The sequence below is a fragment of the Galeopterus variegatus genome, unplaced genomic scaffold (assembly GCF_000696425.1).
Source record: "Galeopterus variegatus unplaced genomic scaffold, G_variegatus-3.0.2 Scaffold25, whole genome shotgun sequence".
Lineage (NCBI taxonomy): Eukaryota > Metazoa > Chordata > Mammalia > Dermoptera > Cynocephalidae > Galeopterus > Galeopterus variegatus.
In genome coordinates, this window is record NW_007726136.1 from 83,495 (window position 1) to 103,392 (window position 19,898).

Genomic DNA, 19,898 nt, shown 5'->3' on the forward strand with positions numbered 1-19,898 from the left:
ACACAGACTAAGAGTGAAAGGATGGAAAAAGATATACCATGCAAATAGAAATGAAAAACGAGCTGGAGTAGCTATTCTTATATCAGATAAAATAGGCTTCAAACCAAAAACCATTCAAAAAGATAAAGAAGGCCACTATATAATGATAAAAGGATCTATCCAACAAGAAGACATAACAATCATATTTATACACCCAATATCAGAGCAGCCAAATTTATAAAGCAAACACTATTAGACTTAAAGAAAGAGATAGACACTAATACCATAACAGAAGGGGAACTGAACACCCCACTCTCATCATCAGACAGATCATCTAGGCAAAAATCAACAGAGAAACACAAGATCTAAACAACACTTTAGACCAAATGGACTTGGCAGACACCTACAGAACATTTCATCCAAAAACGTCAGAATATTCATTCTTCTCATCAGCACACAGAACATTATCAAGGATAGACCACATATTAGGTCACAAATTAAATCTCAACAAATTAAAAAAATTGGAATTATTCCATGTGTTTTTTCATACCACAATGGATTAAAACTGGAAATCAATAACAAATGAAACTCTGGAAGCTATACACATACATGGAAATTAAACAACATTCTTATTAATGACATATGGGTCCAAGAAGAAATTAAATAAGAAGTCAAAAAATTTATTGAAACTAATGAAAATAATGACACATCATACCCAAACCTGTGGGATACTGCAAAAGCAGTACTAAGGGTGAAATTTATTGCACTATATGCTTATTTCAGAAGAATGGGAAGATGGTGAGTAAACAACCTAACACTTCACCTTAAAGAATTAGAAAAACAAGAACAATCAAAACCCAACATTAGTAGATGGAAAGAAATAATTAAGATCAGAGCAGAACTAAATGAAGTAGACACCACAAAAATGATACAACAGATCAATGAAATGAAAAGTTGGGTTTTTGAAAAGATAAATAAAATCGACAAACCATTAGCAAGGCTAACTAAAAAAGAGAAGACACAAATAACAAAAATTAGAAATGAAAATGGTGATATTACAACTGATACCTCAGAAACACAAGAAGTCATTAGAGATTACAATAAACAACTATATGTCAACAAATTTGAAAATCTGGAGGAAATGGATATATTTTTGGACACACACAATCTACCAAAACTGAGCCAAGAAGACATAGAAAATCTGAACAGACCAATAACAATCAAAGAGATTAAAGGTGTTATCAGCAGTCTCCCAACAAGGAAAAGCCCAGGACCGGATGGCTTCACTGCAGAATTCTACCAAACCTTTAAAGAAGAATTATTAACAATTCTCCACAAACTATTTCAAAAAATTGAAACAGAGGCCATTCTTCCAAACTCATTCTATGAGGCAAACATCACCCTGATACCAAATCCAGACAAAGATACAGGAAAAAAAGAAAACTACAGGCCAATATCATTGATGAATATAGATGCGAAAATCCTCAATAAAATATTAGCTAATAGAATACAGCAACACATACATAAAATTATACACCATGATCAGGTGGGATTCCAGGGATGCACTGTTAGTTCAAAATATGCAAAGCAATAAATGTGATACATCACATCAATAAAATCAAAGACAAAAACCATATGATCATCTCTATAGAGACTGAAAAAGCATTTGACAAAATTCAACATTCGTTCATGATAAAGACTCTCTATATATTGGGTATAGAAGGAAAGTATCTCAACACAATTAAAGCCAAATATGAAAAACCCACTGCCAAAATCATCCTGAGTGGAGAAAAACTGAAAGCTTTCCCCTTAAGAACAGGAACAAGACCAGGACGCCCACTCTTGCCACTCCTATTCAACATAGTGTTGGAAGTACTAGCCAGAGCAATCAGGGAAGAAAAGGAAATAAGGGGCATCCAGACTGGAAAAGATGAGGTCAAACTGTCCCTGTTTTCAGTTGACATGTACATACAGAACAGCCTAAAGACTCTACAAAAAAAAAAAAACTCTTAAGAGTTAATAAATGATTTCAGCAAAGTTGCAGGATACAAAATCAACATGCAAAAATCAGTAGCATTTCTATAGTCTAACAATGAAGTGGCAGAAAAAGAAATCGAGAAAGCTAACCCATTTACAATAGTCACCAAAAAAATTAAATACCTAGGAATAAATTTAACCAAGGATGTGAAAAATCTCTATGATGAGAACCACAAATCACAGTTGAGAGAAATTAAGGAGGACACAAGAAGATGTAAAGATATCCCATGCTCTTGGATTGGAAGAATTAACATCGTGAAAATGCCCATGCTACCCAAAGTGATCTATAGATTCAACACAATCCCCATCAAAATTCCAATGACATTCTTCTCAGAAATGGAAAAAACAATCCTAACATTCATATGGAAGAACAAAAGACCACGAATAGCCAAAGCAATCCTGAGCAAAAAAAATAAAGCTGGAGACATAACACTACCTGACTTTAAACTATACTACAAAGCTATAGTAACCAAAACAGCATGGTACTGGCATAAAAACAGACATATGGACCAATGGAACAGAATAGAGAATCCAGAAATCAAGCCATACACTTACAGCCATCTGATCTTCTACAAAGGCACCAAGACTATACACTGGGGAAGAGACTGCCTCTTCAGCAAATGGTGCTGGGAAAACTGGACATTTGTAGTAGAATGAAACTAGACCCATACCTATCGCCATATACCAAAATCAACTCAAAATGGATTAAAGAATTAAATATACATCCCCAAACAATAAAACTCCTTAAAGAAAACAAAGGGGAAACACTCCAGGAAGTAGGATTGGGTACAAACTTTATGAATATGACCCCAAAAGCACGGGCAACCAAAGGAAAAATAAACAAATGGGATAATAACAAACAAAAAAGCTTCTGCACAGCAAAAGAAACAATCAACTAAATGAAAAGACAACCAACAGAGTGGGAGAAAATATTTGCAACATATACATCTGACAAAGGATTAATATCCAGAATATATAAGGAACTCAAACACCTTAACAGCAAAAAACAACTAACCCAATTAAAAATGGACAAAGGATTTGAATAGGCATTTCTCAAAGGAAGATATACGAATGGCCAACAGACACATGAAAAAAAGCTAAACATCACTCAGCATCAGGGAAATGCAAATCAAAACCACTTTTGAGATACCCTCTCACCTCAGTTAGGATGGCTGACATCCAAAAGACTGAGAATGACAAATGCTGGCGAGGATGCAGAGAAAAAGGAACTCACATACTCTGTTGGTGGGACTGCAAAATGGTGCAGCCTTTATGGAAAATGGTATGGAGGTTCCTCAAACAAATACAGATAGATCTACCATATGACCCAGCTATCCCACTGCTGGGAATATGCCCAGAGAAATGGAATCCATCATATTGAAGGGATACCTGTACTCCCGTGTTTATCGCAGCACTATTTACAATAGCCAAGAGTTGGAACCAGCCTAAATGCCCCTCATTGGATGAGCAGATAAGGAAAGTATGGTATATCTACACAAGGGAATACTACTCTGCTATAAAAAAAAAAAGTGAAATACTACAATTTGCAGCAACATGGATGGACGTAGAGAAAATTATTCTAAGTGAAATAAGCCAGGCACATAAAGAGAAATACCATATGTTCTCACTTATTTGTGGGAGCTAATAATAATAAATAAGTAAATATACAAATGTATGGGGGAGTAAGAAGACAAACAATCACAACAATTCCTTTATTTTGTTAAGTGAACAGATATGACATTGATGGGGGGGGGTTGAGAAAGGGAGGGGGAAAAGTAGGAGTTGGTAAAGGGACATGAAAATCAAGTATATTGTATATTGATAAATTAAAATAATAAAAAAATATAAACAAAACAAAACAAAAAGTAATAAACTGAAGATGAAATAGAGGCATACTACAAGTATAATATACTATACTCTCACTAAGTATAGCCAAAAAAGATGAATATTACATATAAAATAAACATAAGAAGACTCTAAAAGGTAGAGAAAAGACAGAAAGACCGGCTAGGAACCTCAGGAACGACATAGCAGTGAACTCCCAGAGTTTTCTTTTTACCTCATATATGTGGAACCAGATGCTAGAGAAGCCACTGGAAACACCAATGGGCACAAACAAAATCCCCAAGAAAGCCTGCTCTCTCTGGCCAAAGGATCACAAAAGAGCAACTTAGCAAGACAGAAAGCTTGTAGACAATAATTACCCCCTTCCAGCCATACACCATGAAAAGTACCACAGCCTATTGCCACCCCGACCCCCAAATGCTGAGTGGGGAGCCTAGGCTTCTACCCTCACCTGCTGTAACAAGACACATGTAACGTTCCCCTTCTGGGGTTTGTCACCCAAGATCGAGTGGAGATCCACGTGGTGATGTGGCATCCTCCTCCAAAATGTCAGGAGAAACCACATGTGGACCCTGAACTTCAATACCCACCAAACAGTAACAATTCTAAACAGGAGTGAACTCCATATGCCCCTTCAGAAACCAGATATTTTGCATATGACTGGTTTTAGAAAGAGTTTGAAGCTGGGGTTTGTACACGTAATTTAAGATCAAAGTATAGTATATGTATATGTATTGTGTTTGCAATTTTCAATTTGTAATTTCCTATTACAATTTATTTAATTCATATCTATTAAAGTGTTGTGTTGCCATGTGGTTTATTAAGAAATTTTTTTAAAGTAATGAACTTTAAAATGTGATACCCACAATAAAGTGGATAAATTACAAAAACATTATGCTGAGTGGATAAAGCCAACATTCAAGAGTATATGATGTATGATTTCATTTATACATAACTCTAGAAAGACAAATTCTAATTTATAATAACAGAAAGCAGACCAGTGGTTTCCTGGGGCCAGGGAGGTTTACTGGTATGGGCCATAAAGGAATATTTGAGGTAATGAAAATGTTCCATATTTTTATGTGGTAATGGATAGACGGGTGCATAAATTTGTCAAAACTCAGCAATATACACTTAAAATGAATGCATTTTATTGTACATGATCTACACCTCAATAAAGTTGATTTAAAAGCCCTTCACAGCACTCGCTCTCTCTCTCTCTCTCTGCTTTCTCTGCTTCCACCATCCTGCAATGTGAGAGTTCTGGGTCACTGTCGCCTCCATCAGACGGACTTTGGACTTCCCAGCCTCAGAAACTGTAAGCAATAAATTTCATTAATAAATAAATAAATAAACAAAATAAAATCCCTTCACAATAAAACAAAAAAAGATAATCAAACCATATAATTTTATGGAAAGGAAGAGAAAAAATTTAAGATACAGTAAAATAACTGTACATTTCTGTTATAAGATATGGCATACTTGGCCATTTGGGTATAAAATAACTGAGAAGGTCAAATCCAATTGTAACATACACAAAGCCCTTACTAACGTGGGCGCTTTGTCTGTATACACCCTCCAAAGTAGTAGTCATAAATGGTGCTCCCTCATATTATCCTCAAAGTCTGATAGGTGGAACCTTAAAGGCATATTTGCATTGATCAATCACTTCACAGACTGTGCAGAAGTATATCCCACCAGAAACCAGAAAGCAACCTCAGTTGCACAGATATAACGTGAGGGAAATGCTTCTTTAGTAAAAAGGTTTCTTGATATAATCCACTCAGATTATGAGAGATGCTGAGATCCAGTTACTGCCTGAAATATTCTACTTAGCCATTATACAAAAGTACGGGGTCACCACCAAATAACCCCAAAGAGAACCCCCAACCTAAAAATTTTAAAACAAATTTCAGAATGTTGGTGACAAATTCTCTGTACTATCTTCAAATTTTCCTGTAAATCTAACAGTGTTCTCAAAATTAAAATTTTATTTTTTTAAGAAACTATTGTTCTATAAAATAAAGCACTGGAGATATATACATACACATACATATATACATACCCACATATATACGTTGGTGACACTGTGGCCTGAGCAGAAGCTGTGATATTTGTGGAACATGCATCAGTGAAATCTTGATGTCACAAACTTTTTTGTCATGCCACTTTTTGATGTTAGGTGGAGACCACAACACCCCACAGATTAGTGCTTTAGAGCAGATTTATGGAAGGGAGATTTAGAAAACCCAACCCAAAATTCACCCCCCAAAAAGCATTGGTTAACTTGCTGTTCTCATAAAAACACTACCAGATGCCAGGAACTACAGAAAAAATAACAAATATTACCATAAAATTAACACAAATTAGCTGGCCAGTAGAAAGGTGCTCTCTATATGGTGACAGAAAAACATGGAGGGCTGGCTGGTTAGCTCAGTCGGTTAGAGGACGGTACTGGTAACACAAGGTCAAGGGTTCAGATCTCCATACTCGCCAGCCACCAAAAAAAAAAGGACATGGAATATTATCTGAATAATATTATCTGAACAAATACAAATTGAATAGGAGACACTAAATCAAAGTGACCTACTTTAAAGTAACTTCTCTAGGAAAATGGTGGTCAGAACTATCTTTTCACCCCTCTTAAACTTAGTGGGCAGGCACTAAGACAAAATTCAACCAAATATAATAATAATAATAATAAATTCTCCAGGAAAAATAAAAATAAAAACAGAGGATTGCTACTTCCAACTACATAAGGAATAAAAAAATAAACATTAAATAGTGAGTCAAAGTGAAAACATATGGCCAATCACTGGGAAAATAGTCTTCCCGTACGCGAATGCAGTGCCCTTTAAACTGGCTGACTCACCCAGAGAAGCTCTAGAATCATGAGAAAATCTAGGGGATGCCAAGTTTCCACCCTGAGGAGAGAACATCTCAGCAATTCAGAGGAAAGCACCACCTGGAAAAGGGCCCAGGCATGAGGACAGGAAGAAATTCACTGCACATCTAAACTCACCTGCACAGATTCTGGACTGCCTGGGAAGAATGTTACTCACAGGTTGGCACAGTGTTTTAAGTCACTCTTTCTTAGACCCAGTCTACAGGTGCCCAGGTACTCCAGCTTAGAGACTGTACCCCTGGCTTATCCCTTGCATTATTCAGGACTCTTCTGGTCACATGTAACAGAAAGTCAATTCAAAGTGGCTTTTAAAAAAGAAAAGGCATTTATTGGTTCCTATTACTTAAAAGGTCAGAGTTAGTCAGACCTCAGGCATGGCTGGATCAAGATGTTCAAACGCTATCATCAAGATTCAGGCTCACTGCTCTCTCTCCCTCCATGACCCAGTTTTTTTGCTGTTGTTGTTGTTTTTTCCCTCTCCACTGGCTTTATTCTCTAATAGGCTTTCTCCAAGTGGGGACCACTGGAGTCAACAGGCCTATAATCTACACGCTTGACAGCTATGGTGGAAACACAAAGACTTCATTCTTTCTATTTCCATCAAAGTCCCAGAAAAAGCCTCTTTGACTCTGATTAGCCCATCCTAGGCCATGTGTCCACCTGTGAACCAATCGCTGTCCAAGAGGGTATGATACTCTCGCTGTTCAGTGTTCAATGGAATGTTTAGCAGTAGACAAAGAGCAAACTTATCAGGCAGCCTGAGCTTCATCAGCAACACCATATGCAAGTAAAAACAACAACATCCAAAGAGAACAGGACTCTCTGGCTGACTGAGCAAGTTTTCAGATTTTGTTCTCCCCAAGATAATAATAAGTACTAACCCATACTAAACCATTAAACTTAATAAGCCTCCCTGAGGGGCTGGAGTTCTTACGAGTCGATATATGTAAAAAGCACCCAGAAGAATGTCTGTCCCAGAGTAAGTACTACAGAACTGTAAGCTATCATCATGGAAGAAGAATCCTGGAGAAAGAAAAAGAACACATCCTAATAGGGAGGGTGGGAGCACAGAATGGTTTAATTTAAATATTAAAAGGAGTGTAACCTAATTTTGTAACAAACTGGTAAAGCAGGATATATGGGTTAAACTACTTATTGCTTCTTTGGTTTATAATTTGAGAATTACAAATCCTTTTAAAAATATCTTTGCAGTCACCACTTTAAGGAGATTTGGTATAGAATAAATACCCAATATTGGTTACAAGATGGTTGACTAATACTGCAGTTCACCCCTCTACACCAAATTCAAACCATAGAAACAATAGGAAATACATCACAAATAAATCAATAACTGTGATCCAAAACTAGAAACGCTTGGTAGAATAGAAAGAGAGAACTTGCTAAAAGACAGAAATCATACTAGATTAGACTAAAATGGGAAATTGCAGTCTAGAACATCGGTGGGGATACATAGAAGACTTCTCCCTCAGGAGGAAGCGAGACCATACCCTGAGGTGTGGTGGCCACATGGAAGCTATCCACAGGGAACAGGGAGCATTCACACCCTGCACACAAACTTCCCATGTACCTTAGAAGCAGCCACTTACTCCTGACTTTCAGTGAAAACAAATACGGAGTGCAACCCAGACAGCAGCGGCAGCCCCTCTCCCCAACTGGGCTGTGAAAGCCAAGATCACAGACAGTCAAGTAAAAAACATCAACTACGAAAAGGAATGCACAAAAGAAGAATCACCAAGCAACTGAGAAGTTTATAATACTGTAAGAGACACAAACTCAAAAAACTGGAGGAACTTACACCCAATGAAATTAAATTAATAAGGTATCAGAATAGGACTTTAAAATAAGTATAATTAATCTCTTCAAAGAGATAAGGCTGAGTAGTACAATTATGAAACACGCACTGGAAGTTATTAAGTGAAACAATGAGAGATCTTGGAAATAAAAAATGGTAATTGTTGAAATTAAAACTAAACGGCAGGAATAGGTACATGAAAAAATGCTCAGCATCACTAATTATAAGGGAAATGAAAATCAAAACCACATTGAGATATCATCTTATCCCAGTCAGAATGGCCATTATTAAAAGGCCTGAGAATAAATGCTGGTGAGGATGCGGGGAAAGGGGAACCCTCCTATACTGCTGGTGGGACTGCAAATTAGCACAGCCCTATGGAAAACAGTATGGAGTTTCCTCAAACAACTACAGATAGAACTACTATATGATCCAGCAATCCCACTACTGACTATATATATCCAAAGGAATGGATATCATCATGTTGAAGGGATACTTGCATTCCCATGTTCATTGCAGCTGTATTTACACTAGCCAAACTATGGAACCAACCTAAATGTCCATCAACAGATGACTGGATAAGGAAAATGTGGTACATGTACACAATGGAATACTACTCAGCCATAAAAAAGAATGAAATTCTGCCATTTGCAGCAACATGGATGAGCCTGGAGAAAATTATGTTAAGTGAAATATGCCAGACACAGAAAACAAAATACTACATGTTCTCAATCATAAATGGGTGCTATGAACGAGTGAAGGAAGGAAGGAAGGAAAGAAAGAAAAAAAAAGAAAAGACCACAGTAGTGTGCTGAACTTCCAGAAGGAGAGATCAAACCTAAGAATACTAGTGATGGCTGGGAGTGAGGGAGAGGATACGGAGTGATAAGTTGGGTGAAGGGCATGGGAAACGATCACGATTTGTAATGAAAAATATGATAATTATAAAAAAATAAATTAAATTAAAAAATAAAACTCAGTGGCAGGTCTGGCGTTAGCTCAGTTTGTTAGAGTGTCGTGTTGTAACACCACCGTCCTGAGTTCGGTTCACCAAACCAGCCAGCCACCAAAAAAAAACAAAACAAAAAACTTAATGGCAGAATGGACAAGGCTGAAGAGCCAACTTGTGAGTCGAAAGACTCGGCCAAAGAATTCTCTGAAAATGCAGCACACAAAAATATGGCTCTGTAAAGTGAGGAAGAAACATTAAGGAACATGGAGAATAGATCCAGAAGTTCTAACATCCATCTAAAAGTCCAAAAGGAAAGGTCCAGGTTTCGATCCCTGTACCAGACAGCCACCAAAAAAAAAAAAAAAAGTTCAAAAGGAGAGACTAGAAAAAAATGGAGGAGAAATAATGTTCTTGTAGTTAATCATGAAGGCCTGAACCTTCCTTGCTCTCCTGGAGATGATACAGAGCTAGATAAGAGATGACATCTATATTCTGGAAGCTAAATCAGATGGACAAGTGGTAATTAATTTAGCAAACCAGAGAAAGTTAAAAGTCAAATGTTGCAGTGTAGCGGTGGGCCAATAAGTACAGATCCCCAGAAAGACTCAGGAATTGGAGCACCAATAGCCCCTATAGTAGGGGTACGGATGAGCTGAACACAGTAGAACTGATTGAAAATCTGTATGAAATCAAATGGCCACCATATTCCGTTATCACCCACTCGGTCAGGCAATTATCCCTCCCAATCCATAACAGTAGAGAAGTTTATCCTAGTCTGTGGGACTCTGAACTTGGGACACCAGGTGCATGTGCCCTGTAGAAAAAAAAATCTAATGAAAGCCAGCACACTGGATGATGAGTCACCAGTCTTCCACCTCCAAGTACTGAAAGAATGCTGATGATCGTGATATAGGAGGTGCTCGGTTTCCCTGAGCTCTGGTTTCAGGACACACCTCTGTGTTTCCAGCCACTCCCTGAGGTCTCAGGCCCTCTCCTCTGCGATCTCCCCTGGAAGAAAGCTGCCATTGCAAATTAGACCTATTTTCAGCACCAACACAGGAAAAATGAGATCACAAGGGTCTGGCTTATGCAAATCAAGTGGTGGGGCATGCTCAATAGAGAGCACAGAATATTCTTGAATATGCCTGGTGCATGTGATAGGATCTAACCAGCGAACACGCTCCAGGAAGAGACCAACTGAGTATGTGCAAGACTAAATGCTACATAACCAGGAACCACTCCTTTGATTGAATATTCATTAGACAGAGAAACTACAAAAGCCGAATCTCAGCTGAAGGCAGGGTTATTGCTCACTTTCCTGGAGGTGTCTCAGACTTTGCTGGCTGAGGTGTGTGTACTTTACTTTGTATCAAACTTAACTTCAGCAAGCGACTGCTCATTCTCTTGAGCCAGCCTGCGCTTTGTACTGAACTGTAAGTATGTTTTTCTTGCTTTTGTGTTAGACTTGATGTCTGTACTAAACTCACTTTTGTGTTAAAACTTGGTGTGGGCCCTACTCAGTCTCTGGAGATATGCCACACTCTCTCTGTGGAACCTGTATTTCTTACCTGTTATATTAAATTTGTTCTCACTTTCTCCTGTGGCTCTGCCCTTGAATTCTTTCCCGTGGCAGAGTTAAGAACCTGGTAAGAGGACTGGGTGTGTTGAAGCCAAATATCGGGCCCCCCGGACCCTACCTCTGACATCAATCAGGCTTCTACACCCCAAACAGGAAATTGGAAGGTTGGTCTGTTGGAGAAACCAATTATAACAGAAAAGACCTACAGATACTAACCACTGAAGGCCCCTACCAAATGACCAGATCTCTGCCCATTACTTTGAAAAACCCCACCAGTGGTCACAATTACTTTTTTAGTGCCTCACTCTTAATTAGGAAGAGAAAGCCAAGGATCACCAGACATTTAAAAAGAGAAAGGTGTACCAGGCAGCCAAAAAAATTTAAAATAAAAAGAGAAAGGGTTCACATTAAATCATTGTGAAGAGTAAAATCCAAGCTTTTTAACACTGAGTAAAACAAAAAGAGAGAGAGAAAGGGACTCAGAGAAAACAGGAGCAGTGCAGGAGTAGAAAATTTTTAAACTATAATCACTATCTTCAGAAATATTAGAGAAGATTTAGCATCCTTGAAATAATACCAGGATGTTTTCTGAAAGTAACAAAGAACAACACAGAGAAGCTTCAATACTAGAATTGTTTTTTTAATTCAATAGAAGAAGTGGAAATCTCCAAGAAAGTAGTGAAAAAAAGAGATGGAGTTTAGAAGAGACAATGACCATATAAGACTATTAATCGGAGGTTTAGGTCGCTATATTTGGGGGTTCCTTTGTTACAGAGTTTTGTCTAGACTTTCACTAACAAAAATACCTTCAAAATTCTGAGGGAATTTTATTTCTTATCCAGGATTCTATTCTTAAGCAAATCAAGTGTGAGTTGAATAAAGAAATTTTTAAATATGCAAAATCTCAAAAAATGTACCCCTTAAATCTTCCTCAGAACACTACTGGAGAAAATGCTCATGCCAGGCTCTGTATGCCTGGTTGCACAGCAGACAAATTTGTAAGTACTACCACTATTCTGTGTACTCACTGATAAATCTTCGTACCTCACATGGGCCCCTGAATTCTGCCATACACTTTTAATCAAATTGTTTATATAGATAGGAGACCTGCAAAAAAATATTCGTCCAAGACCCCACACACCCTAGGGACAGTTCTAGTCAAAGTAATAGAGACTTTTACAACAATTATCACCTAGGAATTTAAGAATGAAGAGGTCATAAATAAGCTTTGGGAGTGGATTCATTATAGCAGTGAGGTCAGAAAGCAACACTGAAGGGTCAAAGAGAATGGGTGAGGTGAGTATGAAGCAAGCTCATGACAGTGTCGAGGCTATTCTACCTGCTTGTTGTGTGACACTGTGGATATCCCTTCCCCTCTTTGAGCTTTAGTGCCTTCATTTATAAAACTTGGAAAATATACACTTCTTAGGGTTTTTTTTTTTTTTTTTTGTCTTTTGTCTTTTTCCGTGTCCGGCAACGGATCACAACCCTCAGTGTTGCCCCCATACCGGACCGGGGACCGGCAACGGGATCGCAACCCTCGGTGTTGCTCCCGCGCCTCGCTCAGCCAGTGAGCGGGAACCGGTCTGCATGTGGGATCCGAACCCTCGGGCGGGAGCGCCGCCGCGCTTCCCAAGCGGCGCACTTATCCAGTGCGCCACCGGGCTGGCCCCTCACTTCTTAGGGTTTTGTAGGATTAAATTACATACATGAATTTTCTTACTTTTATCAAACACACACACACACACACATGCCTGATTGTAGCCAATCGTTCTTTGGGGATGGAGGTGACTGTGCATGAACTTAAGAGTCAATCTCTGTTTTCTTCAATTTATGGACACTGGTGGAGAAGACAGTGATGCCTTATAATTTGATCTTGGAAAATCATTTATTTATACTGCTAAACTAGTAGATGGTCCATGATTTACAAAACACTTCGAAGAGGTATTTTGGTTTTGGAAAGCCAGAGGCAGAGCAGAGTTTGGGGAAGGAGATGAGACAATGAAAGAAAAGTTGTTTTACATAATAGAATAAGAAGATACTGACTTTGCTCAATTATATCATTTCTGGGGAGGAGGTGGAAGTGGGGAAGGGAGGGAAGAAGGCCTGGGAATAAACAGAACAAAGATAAAGTAAGATATTTCCACAACAAGGCCCCTGTGGGCTGGGAATGGGGGTGTTGATTTTCAAGTTAGCCGGAGAGAAATTTCTGGTGATAGGAATGGTTACAAAAAAAAGTCAAAAATATAGATGCTAAATGGGTAAAAAAAATTACAATTAGATAGGAGAAATAAGTTGTAGTGTTCTATTGCACATAGAGTGACTCTGGTAAACAGTTACGTTTTGTATATTACCTAATAGCAAGAGGAGGGGCTTTTTTCACCACAAAGAAATAAGTGCATGAGGTAATTGATACATTAAGTACCCTGACCTGATTATTAGACAACATATATACTAAAAAATATGAGATTGTACCCCATAAGTATGTACAACTACAATGTGTAAGGTTTCTGTTTTGTCTTTTTCTTGGCAGCTGGCTGGTACAGGGAACTGAACCCTTGACCCTGATGTTCCCAGCACCACACTCTAACCCAGCAAGCTAGCCAGCCAGCCCCACAATGTATAAGTTAAATTTTTAAAAATTAAAAATTAAAAAAAAATTGCAAAATTTAAAGAAAAATAGATGGCTAATATTATGTCTTATAACTAATCCTGTCTTTATTAAAATGTTGTCATGGATTTTTGCATTAACTTTGATTTTTTAAATATTGTATTAAAATATTACTTATCTTGATTACTGAGTTTTTTGGTGCCCCCTCAAATGTTGCACCTCACCCCAATCCCTGCCTTTTCAAACCTTCAGTAAAAGTCTGTTACATGGAACAGCTCTGTATTAATGATAGCTGTCAAATGTGGCTCAGCATGGGGAGTAACAAAAAGACCACCAGCAGTAAACGGGACATGAAAATGCTCTAGAAATCAGTGTAACAAATTTGAACAATATAGCACTACAAAGTAAACATTACAGCAAAGAGAAAGATAAAGAGCATAGAATAGTTAGGGGTGTTGGCAGGGATCTCAGAGAAGGGGTGTTTTGCATTCCCTGTGCCCTCTGGTGGGCCCCCCAGCTCATTTGTCCTTTACCGTTGGCTTCTTCAAGACAGAATGAGATCAAGATACCCTGGGCCTGGCCCCCCACTTCAGTCCTGCAAAGAGAGTCTGGGGGTTGGATGTTGGGTCCCTGAGGAATAGAGACTAGCAGTGGGGGCTGGAAGGAGGGACCAGGATGAACCTCCCAACCTCTTCACAGAAATGTTGAGTAAAGCCAGCTCCAGAACAAGGAAACAGAAACAGTTTAGAGATGCCATCTGGGGAGAAGTATGCCTCAGAGGGCTGTCTTGACACCATGTTTGCTTAAAATACAGATTGATGACAAATAAGAACTTGCTCCACCACTGATGTCTGAGGAGATAAGAACAAGGGAGAAGCTCATGTCAACCTCAGCCAGGAAGAGCCTCTGGAGCCCTGTTCCACCTCGCAATGTTCTGGATGAATCCAATCATTTATTTTTCATGTGTCAGCAATCAAGCAGTGAGTGCTACTAGGGAAATCACACCCCTGAACACGCATAAATTCACGGCCACCAACTTCAGCTAGGGTCTCAACAATGCCCGGCACTCCTATCACAATTCCCCAATCAGTTCTCTCTCTTATTTTCCTGAGTCTCTTCAAACTTTCCTCACTCTCCCTATATCTCTGAAATGCTCCTATGGCTCCCGTGACCCTCACGACTCAGCTTCTTGTCAACCTTCACAGAGAAAGCACAAGTCATCAAACGGGATGTTTCCCCATGCCTAATTTTCGAGTTTGTCTGCTGCCACTCCCATCCGTTCCCCTTGGTTTCCTATTACAAAGGAAAAGTTGTCTCTCCTTCTGGTTAAGTCCATGTTTCTTTACCTTTTCCCCATTACTGGCCCTTGATGGAACCTCTAAGACCTTTTTTTCCTTCATTGCTCCCTGCCCCCATCTCATGAAATTTTAATACCTTAATATATCTGTGTATGTACTGTGGCCTTTTGAAAGGCCACAAATGACTATATCATCTAAAATGTGGTTACCCCGCCCCCACTGAGAATGCATGATCTAAGCCCCATTCCTCCACAAGTTCTCCAGATTTTATCTCCTCCCTCAGGGTCTTCCCCTCATCACTTATAGCCCCTTCTCCAGCATCAGTCTCTCCTCTCACCGATGTCCAGCTCTGGCCCTCTCTCTGTTCCCTTCACAGCCTTATTTCTTGAAAGGCATGCTACACTCCAGTCGGCATTCTGCCTCCGACCCTCTACTGAACCTGTTCTCCATAATATCACAAACCAACTCTGGGTACCCACACACATACCCTTTCACCCAGCAATCCCATGTAAGAAACTTTTAGCAGCACTGGCCTACAAGAGAGCAAAACTGAATGCTGTTTCACAATGGTTGATAATCCAGCTGAAGCTTTTTTCCCCAAGCTTTATTGACGTATGATTGACAAATAAGAATTGTATATTTTATGGTGTACAATGTCATGTTTTGATATATGTACATACAGTGAAATGACTGCTACACGAATCTAATATATCCATTACCTCTCATATAGTTACCTGTGTGTGTGTGTGTGTGTGGTGAAACATTTGAGACCTCCTATCTTAGCAAATTTCACGTATACATTATTTCTAATATAGTGATCATGCCTTAGAGTAGGTCTCCAGTACTTCTATGTCTTATAACTGAAAGTTACCCCATTATCCCCTCTTTTCTCCAACCCCCAGCCCCTGATGACCACCATTTTACTGTTACTATGAGTTGGACTTTTTGTTAGATTCCACATATAAGTGCGATCATATGCTATTTGTTTTTCTGTGACTGGCTTATTTCACTTAGCATAATGACTTCAAGGTTTTTCCATGTTGTTGCAAATGGCAGGATTTACTACTTTTTTAAGGCTGAATAGTATTCCATTGTATATATACACCACATTTTCTTTATCCATCCATTGACAGACATTTAGGTTGTTTCCATATCCTAGCTATTGCTAATAATGCTGCAGTGAACATGGAAACAGATACAGCTTTTTAATAAACATGAACTTTAAGTGATCTTGGTATGTCAAACACTTACTGGAACTAACTTAAGGCTCCCTCCCCTAACTACAGAACAATGGGACTTGTTTCAACCAACTGTGTGCAAACCTGTGGACTCACTCCGGCCTCTCCAGGGTACAAGCTTTCAATGTTTAATTAGCATAAACATTATGAACACCCACTTCTAGCAGTTAAAAATCCCTGGCTTATCCCATGACTCCAAGAACTACCCAGGCAGTGTCTTCTCTGGTGTATTCCTTTGCCTGACAAGTAAAGGAACTCAGCTTTGTCGTTTGTTTTTTTTTTTTTTTTTTTTTTTTTTTACTTCTGGTGGTCTTTTATTCTTTGCACTCTTTTTTTGGACTCCAACCTACAGAAATAAAACCATCAGTACATAGAATATAGGAGAAACACATTCTTTGTAGTATTCATCATATGTCAGAAAACTGGAAACAAATGAATGCTCGGCAGAGGCATGGGTGAATACACTGTGAAGCTGTCATACAATGAAATACCGTGCAGCTGTTTAAACGAATGAGCTGGATGTATAACTACTGAGCTTCAGAGATTTCCATGAGATATATCTCATAAGTGAGAAAACCAAGTTGCAGAAAAATGTATACTTGTACAAGTACAGTACAGATTTTTTAAACACCAAAACCAACCACCCCTATAAGTGTATTCATATTTGGAGATGATTACATGAACCCACAGAAACTTGAGCAGACTCTTTGGGCATGACTTGGGGATACCTTCTAAGGTTGGGGTGGTAGGGGTGGGATGGAAGAGGGGGACAGGCAGTAAAAGGGCAAGGATCTGCCAGCTCTTTTCTCTCTCTGAAGGGACATAGAGAGCAAGCCTTTCTTGTCTCTTCTCTGAACCTTGAGTGATCCCTCTTGGGCACCTTTTTGAAGCACACAAAGGCTCTTCCTTCTCCATCACACCCTCTCCATCCTCTATTCCTCACCTCAACACTCCCTTGCTATGTAGAGTTGGAAGAGGACCAGGAGTGATCAAATTGACTAAATAACCCAAGATACTACTCAGAAGAAAAGAGATTGAGACCCTGATTCTCTTTTACATTGTTCAATATTAAGTCCTCTCTGAAAGACTGAGAAGGTCCCAGTAGAGGTCCCCCAGCAGAAAAGAACATCAAGATCCCAAAAGGGAACCCTCCATGAGGAAAGTAGTCTGGTCTAATGACCAGGCTCAGCTCCAAAGCCGAAAGTTTCAGGAGGCCAAGCCTGGACACAGCCCCCTAGCACCACAGTCATTCTTGCAGACCTTGACCAAACCTGTGTGCACAAAGTGTTTGGAAGCCCAAGTCTATGTCACTGTTGTAGCCTATGCAGGCATCCCTGCAACACTAGAAAATGATCCATTAGATTGTGCAGGACAGGGTCCAGCTATACCATAAGACAACAACAGAAGCAAGTGACAGCACTCAGAGAGGGAAATGCTGGACTTCATGCAAAAAGGACAGGTGGGTACCCAAATTACTAACTGGAAAAATAGACAATACAATTTTTTTTTTCCTTTTTTTGTCTTTTTTCGTGTCCGGCAACGGATCGCAACCCTCAGTGTCGCGCCCGTACTGGACTGGACCGGCGACAGGATCGCAACCCTCGGTGCTGCGCCTGCACCTCGCTCAGCCAGTGAGCGGGAACCGGTCTGTATGTGGGATCCGAACCCTCGGCGGGAGCGCCGCCGCACTGCCAAGCGACGCACTGTAGCAGTGCGCCACCGGGCCGGCCCTAGACAATACAATTTTGACCTTGAAATCACATCCTATGATTACATAATTTAAAATTTCATAGTTTTCCAGCAATGTCTTCTTCTGGTAAATTTTTTCTTAATGCATAGTTTATAATGCCATGTTTGCGTGTCCATTGTGTACATGCCTCAAGGAACAAATATGAATTTACATGGCCCTGTGCCAAACACGGGCTCCAAACACTCATGTGGGAGAGACAATGGAGTTATCATCAAAACTGACTGCGGTTTGAGCCACACTGGCATAGGAGAAAGGAAAAGGATAAATGTATTCTTGTGTTTGGAGAACTCTTTAACAAGCCTTTTTGGCTGTGAAATGTAAGATCCACCTCTCTCACCCATACCCCCTGGGGTGTAACCTAATGGGAGAAGCTTTGACAAAGAAGTTAAACTGTTCTGAAAAGAGAATGTGAGAGCTGGCTACTGGCACAGACAGCAGGGTGTTGGGAGTCTGGAAGAAGAGAGAGTTTAGCTTTGGTGTGTACATGTGCCAGTATGCACTTCCCTACTGCACAGGGCCCAGCAAAAACCAAGCCCCTGGTCCTTCCTGTGGCATACATAAGGACAAAATCATAGTAGTAAGGACAAATAAAAATTTTAAAAGGCTTAATTCTCCCAGTTGAAGAGAAGGGAAGAGACTTTCTCCCTACTCCCTTTCCTTACAGCATTCACTTCAGAAAACTTGTAAGTTCTTTTCTGCCTCTTTGAAATGTGTGTAAATCCTCCTGTCAGCTTCACTACCCAAGAATGTCTTTCTCAAGAACCTGGCAGCCATTTCTTTGAAACATAAACGCTAAGGAATAGGGGCTGGTCAGTTAGCTCACTTGGGAGAGTGTGGTGCCTGTAACACTAAGGTCACGGGTTTGGGTACCCACACTGGCCAGCCGCCAAAAAAAAGGGAGACAGAGCCTCCATCTCCCCGGTTGTACGGGAGGGTAGGCACCTGACTTAGATGGGCACTTTGCTTAAGATGCAAAACTATCTCCTGTCATGAAGATATGAGAAGTTTGTTTTTCCTCTAATTAAACCAATTAGCTAACACAGATGGTCACCTCAATTACACTGTGTGTGACAAATGGTGCTATTTAATCCTCTTACTTATGAATTAGTTATTGTTTATTTTAAGAGTATGTATGTAATGGGTTGTATCTGAATATATAAGAGTGAGATTTCTTTCTGCCTTTGCAATCTCTTAGCAATTGCCTGCGATGTGTGTCACATTCTGGTTTAATGCTCTTTCAATAATAAAGCTGTTGTCTTTCTCTACTATCTTTGGGAGAGGTTTCTTGGGTAGGGAGAAAATTTTGGTTTTAATTACATTCTCCCAACATAGTGCATGTGCTTAAAAAGGAAAAAGAAGAAAAGAAGTGGGAGGAAAGATCGTGAGAGGTAAGAGCACCAGCAGAAGGCTGGATCCTATTGAGGAACATGGAGAAACTAAGTGTGGTAGAGGAACTTCTGGAGGAGCAATGCTGACATTCAATTGTAAATAATAAAATAATAGCAGATAATACTAGACGGACTATTATCGGCATTGTTCTAAGTGTTTAAACATAGTAACTCATTTAGCATGTGCAATAGCTTGGATTATTTTTCTCAATTATTCATTTTCTCTCTGCATGTGACCTCATAACATACTAGAGTGGGCAGAAAAGGAGTCACAAAACCGTGGAGAAGCAGGCTGAAGTATGGACTGATTTTGCAAGTAGGTATGAAACAAGCTCTCTTTTCTGGGTAAAAGTGACCCATGAACAAGTGTGTGGAAAAGGTGAGATCTTGCTATTACATAGGTTGGGAATTTGAGCCATTTTATTTGCATATTACAGAATAGGGTGACCCCAGAAAAATGGAAGAACTGGGGACTGGAAAATGGCAGACATCCAGTCTGGAGC

The 19,898-nt window shown here is 39.5% G+C and overlaps 1 long non-coding RNA gene across 3 annotated transcripts in view; it reads right to left on the reverse strand.

Annotated features, from left to right (window-relative positions):
- LOC103587090 overlaps positions 1-19,898 on the reverse strand; it is a 96,832-nt gene that overhangs the window by 60,927 nt on the left and 16,007 nt on the right. The window contains exons 3-4 of one of the 3 annotated variants that reach the window (XR_550199.1): positions 6,734-6,826; positions 5,139-5,177 (exon numbers count right to left, since the gene is read on the reverse strand). The exons of 1 other annotated variant lie outside the window; for it this stretch is intronic. This is a non-coding gene — a long non-coding RNA (uncharacterized LOC103587090). Of the gene's footprint in view, positions 1-5,137; positions 5,178-6,733; positions 6,827-19,898 lie in introns of those variants that run through there. One more of the 3 variants, XR_550200.1, reaches the window with a different exon arrangement.